The following is a 14546-nucleotide window of genomic DNA, read 5'->3' on the forward strand; positions in this document are numbered from 1 at the left end:
GGTCGATTTTTCTCAAAAGAATCAAGATTTCAAAATGAAAGATGCGCTTTTTGAAGATCACAAACAAGGATTTCTTAACACTAAAGGAGGCTATGAAGATGCGAGATACTGTCATGACCTACAGAACGTGCCCCTTTTGGACTTCCTGGTCCTTGTCTCAGCGGGGCTTACACTCCCTGGTACTCCCAACATAGCCGTCCAGCGTGAAACACCTGCCTCGCTCCACACGTTGGACGTAGCGTGTTCTATTAATAGACCACACCCCCGCGGCTCCGCGCGTCTCAATGCTATTACGAAGTAGCGACCAGACGTGTGCTCCGTAGCTCGCAGTATTGTTTTCCCTGATTCTGTCCCTTCTAAACTCCATTCCTAGTCCCTCTCCTTTCCTTCTTACTTCCTGGACTTGTGTGCTGTGTAGTGCACCCTCCTACTTTCCCGGATTCCTGGATCGTTGCATCCCGGAACTTTGAACGCACGCTGGAGTCTGAAGAGACTCGTGCAGCCTTATTCAAGACCCGTTCCGTCCGCAAGAAGACATCGACCAAGAAATCCAGCAAAGATCGGACTCAGGTGAGAAGGGCGGAACACCTTGACAGTTTGAGACACCACCCGACCATACTCGATATGGACATGGAAGCAGCCGTTCAGGACCTGATAGGTGGCATGCAAGAACTATCAACCGAGGTACAGAATCTCAAAGCGGAAAATGCCGCTCTTAAGCAATTGGTTCTATCCCGTGATTCTGCCACAAAATAAAGTGTGTTGCTGGGCGGCATAGTTGACAAATACGATGGGTCGGCAAAAACCCTTTGTGGATTCCTGGATTCATGTTTGGTCCACTTTACCTTTAAGCCCTACTACTTTTCGACTTCCAGAGCTAAAGTGGGTTTCATAATTTCTCACCTTTCAGGAAATGCATTTACCTGGGCTACGCCCCTCGTTAAATCCTGCGATGCCCTCCTAGATGACTATGATGGGTTCATACAGACCCTTAAAACCATGTTTGATCACCCAGAGCAGGTCTATAGTGCCCAGGAACGCCTGTTAGACTTCCACCAGGGATCCCAGGATATGCTCACCTTTGTAACCCGATTCAAGCATTTAGCCAAGGAAGCTGATTGGTCCCCTGAGACGAGTTTTACCCTTTTCAGGAGAGGACTGAATGAGCAGATTAAGGATGAGTTGGCCCAAGTGGCTCGCCCAAACTCATTCCAGGCACTAATGGACCTTGCCATGCAAATAGACTTTCGAATCCAGGAAAGGAAGGCAGAGAAGAAGAAATCCAGAGGAAATCCTCCGAAAGTGTCCTTTGAGAGTACCACCAAGACGGACACAAACCCAGGCTCAGTCACTGAACCAGAACCCATGCAGATAGGAGCCTTCCGTGGACCTATATCCCCACAAGAAAGGATGAGAAGGATCCATAGGGGGTTGTGGATGTATTGTGCCTCAGATAAACACTTGGTTAGGGAGTGTCCTCTAGCCCCTCCTCGGCATTCGGGAAATGCCAGCTCCCGATCCCAGATGGAGCAGAGCTTCGGGAGAGAGATGTTTGCTCCACATCAATTCCATCCTTGAACTCTCCTGGACAAAACAATTTGGTGATACTGCAGGCCTTCCTATCGCCCTCCAAGAATAAGACCTATTCCATCTTGGACTTGGTAGACTGCAGAGCTATGGGAATTTTCATTGATCAAGATTGGGTTGTTAGTCATCATATTCCATACGAGACATGAAGCACCATGCAGCCGGTGGAAGCAATCAATGGAAGACCCCTCACTTCAGGGCCCATAAGCCTGCAGACTAAAGAGATTCAGCTTTCTATAAACCATCATCGAGAGCGGATCAGATTCGACATCATTAAGTCAGCTCATTACCCCATGGTATTGGGCATGCCCTGGTTACAGAAGCACAATCCGTATATCAACTGGACAGCAGGATCACTATTCCTAGGCTCAGAGTTTTGTATGTCTCACTGTCTATTCCTGGATCCCTCCTTGACACCCCCTAAAGAACCACCAAGAGACCAGCAAACACCACTCATGGTTTCCAATATCATACAAGTCCCTGAGGCCTATCAAGGATATGCTGATGTATTTTCAACTGCCATAGCCCAGGCCTTACCCCCTCACAGACCTGAAGACTGTGCCATAGATACAGATCCCTCAGCAGTGATTCCCTTCGGCAGAATGTTCATCCTTTCCGAACCTGAAAAGAAGGCCCTCCGAGAATACCTGGATACCAACCTCGAAAATGGCACCATAAGACCTTCTAAATCTCCAGCGGGTGCTTCGTTGTTCTTTGTTCCCAAGAAGGACCCCAAGGAACTCAGACCTTGCCTCGACTATCGTGGCTTAAATCAATGCACCCTCAAAGACCGGTACCCATTGCCCTTGATCTCGGATATCCTGGAAACTGTGAGAGGTGCCATAATATTCACGAAGTTGGATCACCGGGGTGCCTACCATTTGATCCGTGTCCGGGAAGGAGACAAATGGAAAACAGCTTTTATAACACCCTTTGGTCACTATGAATATCTAGTCATGCCCTTTGGACTAGCTAATGCACCCTCAGTTTTTCAGCGTTTCATGGATAGGGTGTTCTCAGACATGTTATTCCTCTTTGTCATTGTCTATCTGGACGACATATTGATCTTTTCCAAGGACCTTCTAAAGCATGAAGAACATGTAAAGGCAGTATTGCAACAACTCCGTGAACACAAACTTTTAGCCAAACCCGAAAAATGCTTGTTTCATGTTACTTCTGTTCACTACCTAGGATTCATCCTTAGCCCAGAACGAATTGGTATGGACCCATCAAAGGTAAAGGCCATACTGGCATGGCCCGCTCCCACGTCTGTGGAAGAAGTTCAATCCTTCCTGGGGCTTGCCAATTTCTACCGGAAGTTCATATCCACATTTTCCGAGATCGTTCAACGGATCGTTGCTCTCTTGAAGAAAGACACCCCCTTTATCTGGTCTACACCGCAAGATAAGGCATTCCAATGTTTAAAGGCAGAGTTTACGCAAGCCCCCATCTTAGCCCAACCCGACATAAATCGACCATTCCTAGTGGAAACGGATGCCTCTAACTACGCGATAGGAGCGGTGTTGAAGCAGGAATTTGAGGATAAACTGGAACACCCCATTGCTTACCTTTCACGAACCCTGACTCCCAGTGAGACACACTACTCCGTCCTTGAAAAGGAACTGTTAGCCATCCGCCAAGCCTTCACTGAATGGCGACATCTACTTCTGGGTGCTAGACATCCAGTTCAAGTCCGCACGGACCATCGGAATCTTCAAATTCTACAGTCATTGGAGTGTAGGAACAGTCGTCAGGCGTGTTGGACATACTTCTTTGCCCAGTACCAGTTCCACATCACTCATGTTCCCGGATCACAAAACCTGATTGCTAACGCCTTATAACCAACACCCTCCGCCTCATACAAAGACAGTTTTGGTGGCCTGGAATGAAGACCCACGTACAGCAGTACGTCCAAGTTTGTGTTATCTGTAGTCAAAATAAACATGATAACAAGAGACCGGCGGGTCTTCTACTGCAACCTACACTGCCAACAAGGCCATGGGAATTCATTGCTACAGACTTCATTGTGGAGAATTACCACCTTTCCGAGGATACACGACCATCATGGTTACCATTGACTTGTTCACTCATATGGCTCATTTTACACCCCTGTGTAAGTTACCATCCTCGTCCGAACTTGCTGGAATCTTTCTGGAACACATATTCCGTCTGCATGGACTTCCTTCCTAGATCATTTCTGATCGAGGACCTCAATACGTCTCACAATTCTGGAAACATCTTTGTCACATTTTGGGAATCCAACGCGCCCTCTCATCAGGTTATCATCCCCAAACCAACGGAGCCACAGAACGTGCTAATCAGACCCTGGAACAGTATCTTCGATGTTTCGCCACCAAAGTTCAGGATGACTGGTCGCTCCTGATACCCACGGCTGAATTTGCCTACAACAATTCCGATCATTCAGCACTTAAGACCAGTCCCTTTTATTGTAGCCAAGGTTTCCATCTATTGGTTCTGCACTCTGTTCTCCCTCATCCCACACCGGTACCTACTGTCGACTCCTGGATCGGAACCCTCATCAACGTACACCAGGAGGCCAAAGAAAACTTAGAGAAGGCCAGAACACAGACTAAGAGGTATGCGGATTCCAAAAGAAGACCAGGGCCCTCTTATGGAATTGGTGATCAAGTCTGGTTGTCCTCGAAATTACTACCCCGACATCCATGGCCAAACAAATTGGCCCCTCGGACTATGGTCCATTTCCCATCAAAGAAATTATAAATCCAGTCTCATACCGGATCAAACTACCACACTCCTGGAAGAAAATTCACCCAGTTTTTCACACGTCCTTATTAAAACCCTACATCCAATCCTCCTGGAAATCCTGCAGACCCCCTCCTCTACTGGTCGACAACCAACTGGAATATGAAGTGTCCAGAATATGCAACTCCAGGTATAAACGGGGACAGCTTCAATACCTGGTTGAATGGAAGGGATATCCTCCTAGTGAAAGAACCTGGGAACCACTTTCTAATCTGAAGAACCCTTGACTGCTCAGAAAATCTCACCTCATACACCCGAGCAAACCTGGAGGAACGGGTCTTCGGAGGAGGCATGCTGTCATGACCTACAGAACGCGCCCCTTTTGGACTTCCTGGTCCTTGTCTCAGCGGGGCTTACACTCCCTGGTACTCCCAACATGGCCATCCAGCGTGAAACACCTTCCTCACTCCACACTTTGGACGTAGCATGTTCTATTAATAGACCACGCCCCCGAGGCTCTGCGCGTCTCAATGCTATTGCAAAGTAGCGACCAGACGTGCGCTCCGTAGCTCGCGGTATTGTTTTCCCTGATTCTGTCCCTTCTAAACTCCATTCCTAGTCCCTCTCCTTTCCTTCTTATTTCCTGGACTCTTGTGCTGTGTAGTGCACCCTCTTACTTTCCCGGATTCCTGGATCGTTGCATCCCGGAACTTTGAACGCACGCTGGAGTCGGAAGAGACTCGTGCAGCCTTATTCAAGACCCGATCCGACCGCAAGAAGATATCGACCAAGAAATCCAGCAAAGATCGGACTCAGGTGAGAAGGGGGGAACTCCTTGACAGATACCAATGGTACAGCCACCAGTCCAGAGGTGCCTCTGTCTGATCTTTGTCCGCTGCAACACTTGCCTTCTTCAGCAAAAATATTAGTGCAAAGATGATTATCACTACAATTATCACAGGATTATATGGATGATAGAAGGAGTCAGGATAGACAAAAGAGATTCCATAATACAATCTGGATATGTTGGAATGGGTTGGATAGGATTACTTAAAACTAAGAAATGGCTATGGACAGTTCTATGCTAAATACGTACAACTATGGCTTTGGAATGGAATATGCCCATCAGGATCTGGTCAAGGGTTTGGACTGGAATATGCAAGCCACCGGACAGGATTCAGGCGCTTGGTTCTGCTCTCAGCAAGGCACTCTGGTCTGCACGGCCTCCTGGACTGGAACTGACGGGTTGGTTCTGGGTTACAGCTCTGCTCTACTGGTTTGGATCTCTGGGTTCTAGCAAGAGGTCTTGGCAAGAGTAGCCAAAACAGCACAGCCAGGCTGTTGAATTGGTTGGGCCACGTGGAAGTTTGGGGTTAAAATCAGGTTGCAAGATTCTAAAGGCTGGCTGAGAAGGGTTCAGCTTTTTGGAGTGGGCCTTCTGCTTCAGGGTTCTGGAGTCTGGATAGTTCTGTAGTCTGGATATTTCTGGATCTGGATTCTCCTTCAGAGCGTTTCGCCAGTAGGTCAGTTGATGAGTGAATGTGTGTCTGTCTGTGCCCTCAACAGTCCCTATTTATGTATTTCTCAAGGGGATGGGGAGGCTGATTTTACTAAACCCACACTCTAGAAAACTGATTGGTCTAAGTATTCCCTCTCTCCTGATTCAAGAAGGAAACAGTGTGTCATGATGTGTCATGTTTATGGTCCAGGGAGAAAAACTTCCCTTTGTGTCTAACCAGAAAATCTATTTTTCATAAAAACATATTCACAATATCCCAAACTTGCTAATATTACATATTTACATTACAGATCAATTAAGGCACATGTCTGTCAAAGTCCCATCTTCTGCAGAGCTTCGGTTCACAAATGACAGTTTTTTGCGCTTTTGGTCGGTTACTCAGTGTCAGTTCTGTACCAATTTTCTCACATACATGCACATACCATCTGGGCATATTCCTGTAAATTTTCATCTTCCTAGCATAATCACAATTGCTACAATATCAATATTTTCGTGGTTCAGTCTCTGCACATCGCACAAATTCCAGAGTAGTTTCTACTTGTGAGCAACTTTTTCATTTTAATAACCTCTAAATTCCATATTTTTGCCAGTTCGGCACAATTCTCTATAAGTCTTTTCCTCAAATATATATTTTCTCCAGTTTAAAATCCACATCTCAGTCTGGGCCCGCCTCCAAGGCTTGGCTGAGCCAGAGAGAAACTTGAGCTTCTTCCTGCCAGGGCTGGTTTCTATTGACGCCCCAAATTAGCAGTTCAAGGGAGTCCTTTGTCTCCACTCAGAGCAACAGGCCAAAGTGCTCCTCCCTTTTCCTTTCACACCTGCCTGTCAGATCCTCAGCAGAGCACAGGGGAAAAGATTCCTTTGTTTGGGAGAAGGTGTGGAATGTCTTTGGAGCTCAGTGTAGCTGACTTTACTCACTTTTAAAACAGTGTTTAAATAGTCTTGTCCTAAAATACAAATTACATTTTTACAAATATATCCACAAATCTCTTAATTCCAGCCTTTTTAAAATATAGTTTTGAATTGTATCCACCTCTATTGCTTTTGATAGGAGTTCTTTTCCATACTTAGATCTTAATGTAGAGGTTTAAATTGACAGGTTAAGTAATCGCCAGCTTCTGACACAGGCGAGTAGCGTTACTGCGCCCATTTATGACATATTCTTCCAAGCCAGCATCTTTAATTGTGGATTTTCTTCTGATCAAATATGTTTATGCTGACATTGTGTGTAGGTAAATTCTTTAAATAAATTGATGTTGAACACCCACCAAGGATGCTGGATCTTTTGTGTTGTTTGAGAACCAAGATTTTTGCATTTTCCACAGCCAAGGAAAAACAGATTTTTTTAAACAGCTCTGTGTTTCTCTTGCTATGCAGAACTGCTTTTTCAACTAGTTTCATTTTCCTCTGTGGGCAGCCAAATGATTGGTTTTGGCAGTGGTCTCCTGTGTTAACACGGATATAGGCAAACATGGATTCGTGGCCTATTTTTCTGGCTTTCCTTGCGCACTTCTGGGTGATTTTAGTGTGAATAATGCTTTCCAGCAGCCATTCTGATGTTTCTGATGCAAGCAGTGCACAGTAATGTTGCAGGGCATGGACTAGTGGGTTAAAACATCCCACATACCCCTGACCATAGAGCCGCTGAGGCCGCTGTGGCCCTCGTGGAATGAGCTCTGGGATCTGATTGTAATGGCATGTTGGCCTCTGCGTGGCAGAAGGATATCGTAGATGCCACCCATCATGAGATACGATGTCCCGAAATTGACCTCCCTTTATTGGAAGGCCCAAAGGCCACAAAGAGCTGATTAGTGGATCTAAACAATCTTGTGTGATCCAAGTAATACTTCAATGCTCTCTTGGCATCTAGAGAATGCAGTGTCTTTTCGCTGGTGAAGAGGCATTTGGAAAAAAGGTTGGAAGAGTGATTATTGCATTTTTATGAAATTCTGATGGTATCTTGGGAATTAAATGCGGGTTTGTAGAGAGAACCACTTTGTCTCTCATGAATCAAAGATATGGTTGATCAATGGCCAAAGTCTGAGTTCTGACACCTGTCTAGAAGACGTAATGGCCACCAGAAAATCCACATTCCAAGTGAAAGTGTTGGCTGATGACATGGATTCGAAAGGGGATTTTATAAGGGCTGCTAGTACCAGGTTGAGACTCCATACAGGTGGAAGCCTTTTCCTTAGAGGAAAGGTTTGAAAAAGAGGCCCTTCAAGAAATGCTTGATTAGTCTGTCACTGTAAAGTTGGGCAGATGTTCTTTTACATGTAAATTTGGAGAACACCGACAAGTGCACCTTGATGGAAGCCACCGCTAGACCTTCTGTAGCAAATAACAAAAGATAAGGAAGGAGTTCTTGAGGTGTTATATGTAGCAGCTGTAGATTAGATTGTTGTGCACAACATGCACAAAATCTCTTCCAGTTTCGGCCATATGGAATGTTGACGGATAGAGCGCTTGCTGCCACCAGGATGAGACGACAGGCCTGAGGGATATTCAGATTTCCGAATTCGGAGTGGTCAGGAGCCATGCCGCCAATTTGAGGGAGACTGGATTGTGATATGTAAAATCATCCCGTTGTTCTGGGACAGGTGATTTGGCTGAGATCCTAGATTAATTGGATTGTCCACTGCCAGCTGAAGCAGGTCAGAGAAGCAGGTCTGCCTGGGCTAGAACAAGGCCACCAGGATTATCTTGCAAGGAGCCTTGCAAATCATTTGTATGGTTTTCCTTATAAGAGGGAAGGGGGAAAACGTGTAAGCAAACATCCCGTCCAAGGGAAGGAGAGTTTGTCTCCTCTGGAGTTCGGATGTGGGATTCTGCTGGCAAACTGCTGGCATTGCTTGTTTTCGGAGCTGGTGAAAAGGTCCAGAGGGGGAAGGCCCCATTCTGCAAAGATCTTTGCTACTTGGATGCTGTGCAGTTGTCACTCATGTGTCTGGGAGGAGTCCCTGCTCAGGGTATCTGCCTGCTTGTTCTGCATCCTTAGTAGGTGGAAGGCTTGGATCTGAATGTTGTGCTGGATAGCCCAGTGCCAGATGGTTTGTGCTTCCTGGGTTAAGACGTCCGAACGCGTACCCCCTTGCTTCCGCAGGCAGAACATTGTGGTTTTGTTATGGGTGAGGACACGCACCACCAAGTTCTTATTGAGGGAGAGAAAGGATTTGTGAGCCCAGTGCACTGACTGCAACTCTAGGACATTGATATGCAGTACGTTTTCTGTGGGTGACTAGAGGCCTTTGACCTGGTGCTGGTCTAAATGAGCACCCCATCCCATTTGGGAGGCATCAGTCAAAATGGTGCATTGGAAGTTTGGCTCCAGTGGTATTTCGTTTGTAATGTTGAAGGGGTGAGTCTACCATTTCAGAGTGCCTGCCAGTGGCCGGGAGATGATTACCCTGTCCGACCAGGAACCCTGGATTTGGGACCATCTGGTTTTGAGTAATTCCTGTGCTGGGTGCATGTGTAGGTGACAGTTGGGAATCAGAGGAATGCAAGATGACATGGTTCCCAGAAGAGTCATGTAAGACCGGATTGTGATAGATTTGTTCGGTGTAAATGAGCCCACTAAAGCTAGAAGATTTTTTACTCTTTCTGTAGAGGGTTTTACCCGATTGTGGTTTGTCAGGAATTGTGCTCCCAGGAAGACCAAGCTGTTTGAGGGAATTGAGCAGGATTTGTTGTAGTTGATGGTAAAGCCCAATTGTTGGAGCCGAATCTCTTGTTGAGAGACAATAAAACCTGTTGGTAAGTTGATCCCCGAACCAACCAATCGTCTAAGTATGGGTAAGCGGGAAGGCCTTGCCTGCGGAGGAAGACTGTAACCGGCGCCAGGCACTTGGTTAATGTCCTGGGTGCTGACTTTAAGCCAAAGGGGAGAACCCAAAATTGGAAATGGCTGTTGCCCACTACAAACCTGAGCAATTTTTGGTGCTTTGTGTGAATTGGTATATGAAAATATGGGTCTTTGAGGTGTAGGGCCACAAGGAATTCTGCGGCTGCACTGCTCTTATCACCTCTTGCAGCGTTACCATCTTGGGTTTTGTTTTCTTATGTTTTTGTTTAGTACGCAAAGGTCTAAAATCGGGCGCCATTTTACCTCTGTATTTTTTACCACAAAGAACCTTGAAAAGCCCTTAACTTTTGTTGAGAGAGGTACTTTCTCAATGGCCATTTTTATTATCATGTGACGTACCTCGTGCCACAAGACGAGAAGGTGTGATTGAGATGCCTTTATGGGTAGGATTAGAAATTGTGGACGTCTGAACTCCAGCAAGTGGCTGTACTGGATAGCATCTAGTACCCATCTGTCTGTAGTTATAGAACGTAATTGACACAACCAATGATGATGTTTTAATAATATTATGTAAGGGTGAAAAGTGTGTTTAGTGACAAGGATTTTAGAATGTATTTTTAATACAATATAAGATACAATGTGTATAATTTTATAGTTCTATCTACTGTAATCCTTGCAATTTTAGTTATTAGTTTGCTTGTAAACATTGTAAATTTGTGATCTTATGAAATTTTAATAACAAAAAAATGTGTAAAGTTTGTCTTTTAAAACTAAACAAATAAATTAAATAAATAAATAAGAACGCAACTTGTTGAGGTGCAACACCACATTTCCTCCTATTTGAATGTCCTTGTGGAAGTCATTGCTGCGTTTTATTTTGCCGGACTGTCTGGGAGGAGGAAGATCCATGTTTCCATCTCCCTGGTACTCCCTATTGTGCTGGGTAGATTGGAAGTTGCACTTGTAATCTTGTGAACAATATGTGGCTCTATTATAGCCTTTGTTGTCGTTAGAGCCTGAGAATCTTGAGTTTCCTGAGATGCCACGAAAAGAACGAAAGGGGCGAAAGGATCTTCTGCTTTGCAGAGTTGTAAGTGATTTAGCTGTGTCTGAATCAGCTTTCAGGGCCTTCAGGGCTTCATTTATCTTCTCGCCAAAAAGATGTTCGCCTTTGCACGGCATATCCACCACCTTGCGCTGCACCTCTTGCTGAAAGGCTCTACAGCGAAGCCAAGCTTGGCGTCTGAGAACCACTCCATTGCCGATTTGTTTAAATCCGGTTTTGGCTAGGTCTACGGCTATATGGATGCTGTGATTTGACACCTCTTCGCCCTCTCGCACCAACAGCATAACCTCCTTTCTTTGCTGTTCTGGCAGGTGGTCTAGTAGAGGGGCTAAACGATGCCAAATTTCACGGTCGTATTGTGCGCCAATGGCAAGGGAGTTCGCTGCTTTCACTGTTGTTGCCCCAATGGTAAGTACCTTCTTACCAAAGGCATCCAACTTGCGATTGTCATTGTCCGGGGGAATGGCACACTTATGTTGTGTGCATGCTTTCCGGCTAGCTGCAGCTGAGACAACTGACTCTGGTGTTGGTTGTGAAGTAAGGCATTTTGGAGAGGAATCCCGAGCCTTACATGTTTTCTCCAATCACTCTTTCACTGCCGGTTCTGTAAAGGGATGCTTCATGGTCCGGAGACCTTCCTGCCACACATTATCAAGAATTGGAATGGGAAACACTGGTTTCCTCCTTTTTCCCATATGATCAAAGAGGAAGAAATCTTTTTTTCTCCTCTTCCGGAATCAGGCCAAACTGTTGGCAGTCTTTGGCCATCATGGAGTGGAAAGCTCTGATGTCATCCAGGGGTGAAAGCTGAGGCGGGTTACCTGGTGCACCCTGGTCTGGGTCAGTGTCCCATGTGTACGTTGTCTTTGGTGAAGAGGAGATAGTGGAAAGTGTATCCTGTGGGTCAGTGTCCACCAGCTCACCCTCTTCCTGTTCCCTCTGTCATGGACTAAATGCCCTGGTCTTGAAAAGGGTAAGATTCCTGTTTTTGTAGAAGCATAACTTGTGGGTCTCCATACAGTTAGATTGCTAGAGCCTGAGGTAGAGGAAGTCTGACGTCAGTTTACCAAGCAAAGCTTGAAGTATGGATAGGACCTGCATGGACTTGTATGTCTACTGATGGCGATGGCAAAGAAGCTGTAGGCCCAATCCCATACATGGATCTGGAATGGGTACCTGTGAACCTCCTTCCTCAGGATCTGATTCGAATACTGCTTGACATTCATAAGGAGAGGCCTCGAAATCTGATGTGATTTTGTGCTGCAGAATTGCTTCAGGTAATACTGTTGGAGACATTTCCAAAGGAGGCTGGTCGAGTACCATGGACCCAGATGGGGCTTTTAATATACCTCTTGGGGGCAATACCTCTGTCTCCATTCCTGAGCACTGCGGCCCAGTAGACGATGTACGTATCTGCTCTTCCGCCAGGGATTTTTTCTTCATCGTAGACGAGGTGGTCATCGACGTAATGGTGGTCGTCAAGGTGGTAGTCGACGAGGTAATCGCTAAGGTAGTCATTATCGAAGAAGTCGTCGACAGGAGTCGAGACATCAATGGTGCCAAGATTGTCATTGACGTCATCGTTGTCATGATTGACGCCGTCAATGGTGAAGTAGATGACGGTTTGGATGACGATTTGGTTGCCGAGTGATATTTCGAGGAAGACTTGTGTCTGGAACAATACCTGTGTGATCGCAATGATGAGTGGTGTTTCTTGGTGCTCGTCGAAGAAGACTTTTTCTCCGACGAGGTTAAGGAGGATGTTGACCTCGATTTATGCTTATCTGTCGATGACTGAGATTTCCGGGACGAGTCCACGAATTTCGAAGACGGGTGTGAGCCCCTTTCCTTTGGTCTCTCCAATGGCGATTTTGATGTAGTAACCTGAGAAGAGTGCTTAGAGACTACATGGGATTTTTCACCACTTGAAAGAGGTTTTTCAGGAGGCAATGAGTGCTTGGCCTTATAATGGCCAGAAGACGATTTAGCCTCACCTGTCCTCTGCTTTTTCTTCACCGGTTCTTCAGATTTCGATCTCTGACGTGACAGCAGTCTCTTGTCCGAGGGAGTGGTTTCCCTCCCACTAAGTGACGAGTCAACCTCTGACGCCGGGTAGGCCCCTTCATTGAGGCAACAAGTTAGGCATCTATTTCTGTCTCTAGGGGTCTTTTGCGAGAACCCTTGGCAGAGGCCACATCCATCAGCCGAATGGTTCGGGGACAGACAATAAAGGCACTCCCAGTGCCTGTCTCCCTCATACACGTTCTTCAGGCTGCAGATCTCACATGGCCTAAACAAGGACTTTTTCAGTCCTGAAGATTCCATAATGGAGCTGGAACTGACTTTTTCGGTGTCGAAAGACCACAAAAAGTGAATGCTGAAGAAAAAATGTTTTCTCAAATAAATGTAGATATTCTCTCAGGAGAGAAGCGCGAGGAATCCCAATGGTTTGGAAGACGGTTGAAATCTGAGGAGAAGCTGCTGGTGCGGAGCTATACACTCGACGTCCCATTAGTGCTGCCAAAAACACCCACAACAATGTTGATGGGACATTTAAGGTGTCAATGTTTTTTCCATAGGAAAACAACTATATTAAAGTTACTGGTGTTTCCCAGCCTGACAACGGCGAATATTCACAGCATGTGAATCCATGAAAGATCCAATGCTGGAAAAAGGGAGTGAGGCCAGCCAAAAGCAGCATCCAAAGGAATCTCCTTGTCCCAGTAGTCAAGTGAAAGCTAAGAAAAGGGGAGAGTGTCCTGGGAGTAATCTCCCTTGTCTTTGTGACCACCAACAAAGTGCCTCAAGTGTGGATGTGAATAAGAAGGATCTCCCTTGTCCAGAGGGTGTGATGAATGTAAAGTCAGTGTGAGAAGCTATGGGAATGATCTCCCTTCTCAGAGATAGTGTGATAATAGAAACTTAAATATCAAATATATTGGGAGTGCTTCCATTCATCACTGTGAGTGTGATATAAGAGAGAAAGACATAAGAAGCAATCGGAGTAGCCTCCCTTTTAAAGAATCACCACTAAGAGTCAGAAGGAAGAAGATCACATCATGACTGGCCTAGTCCCAGTGGCCCCTTTGAATCTTGCACGGCATATCCACCACCTTGCGCTGCACCTCTTGCTGAAAGGCTCTACAGCGAAGCCAAGCTTGGCGTCTGAGAACCACTCCATTGCCGATTTGTTTAAATCCGGTTTTGGCTAGGTCTACGGCTATATGGGTGCTGTGATTTGACACCTCTTCGCCCTCTCGCACCAACAGCATAACCTCCTTTCTTTGCTGTTCTGGCAGGTGGTCTAGTAGAGGGGCTAAACGATGCCAAATTTCACGGTCTATTGTGCGCCAATGGCAAGGGAGTTCGCTGCTTTCACTGTTGTTGCCCCAATGGTAAGTACCTTCTTACCAAAGGCATCCAACTTGCGATTGTCATTGTCCGGGGGACTGGCACACTTATGTTGTGTGCATGCTTTCCGGCTAGCTGCAGCTGAGACAACTGACTCTGGTGTTGGTTGTGAAGTAAGGCATTTTGGAGAGGAATCCCGAGCCTTACATGTTTTCTCCAATCACTCTTTCACTGCCGGTTCTGTAAAGGGATGCTTCATGGTCCGGAGACCTTCCTGCCACACATTATCAAGAATTGGAATGGGAAACACTGGTTTCCTCCTTTTTCCCATATGATCAAAGAGGAAGAAATCTTTTTTTCTCCTCTTCCGGAATCAGGCCAAACTGTTGGCAGTCTTTGGCCATCATGGAGTGGAAAGCTCTGATGTCATCCAGGGGTGAAAGCTGAGGCGGGTTACCTGGTGCACCCTGGTAGTGGCCCCTTTGAATCTTAGT

This window comes from Ambystoma mexicanum, chromosome 5p (assembly GCF_040938575.1).
Source record: "Ambystoma mexicanum isolate Mex_15411 chromosome 5p, UKY_AmexF1_1, whole genome shotgun sequence".
NCBI classification, from domain to species: Eukaryota; Metazoa; Chordata; class Amphibia; order Caudata; family Ambystomatidae; genus Ambystoma; species Ambystoma mexicanum.